This window comes from Monopterus albus, unplaced genomic scaffold, assembly GCF_001952655.1.
Source record: "Monopterus albus unplaced genomic scaffold, M_albus_1.0 scaffold181.1, whole genome shotgun sequence".
Taxonomy (NCBI): Eukaryota; Metazoa; Chordata; class Actinopteri; order Synbranchiformes; family Synbranchidae; genus Monopterus; species Monopterus albus.
In genome coordinates, this window is record NW_018128061.1 from 596,840 (window position 1) to 597,180 (window position 341).

The following is a 341-nucleotide window of genomic DNA, read 5'->3' on the forward strand; positions in this document are numbered from 1 at the left end:
TGTTTCTTGTGCAGCCAGGATTAGTGCCTCTATGCTGTCTTTCAGTCCAGCTTTGTCCAGCCACTGGTAGGATTTTTCGATATCAGCCACCTCTACTATTTGACGGTGGTACATACCGTACAGATGATGTTTGTCCTTCCATGAGGGTTCCTGCTCTTCCTTCCCTAGTTCCTCCGGTTTCTGATCTCTGAGGTATTCACTAAGCATGTCATCACTCGGGGCCATCTTCCTGATGTATTCATGGAACTTTGTTGTTTCATCCTGGATAGTGGCTCTGATGATCACTAATCCTCGGCCTCCTTCCTTCCGCTTAGTGTACAGTCTCAGGATGCTGGAATTGG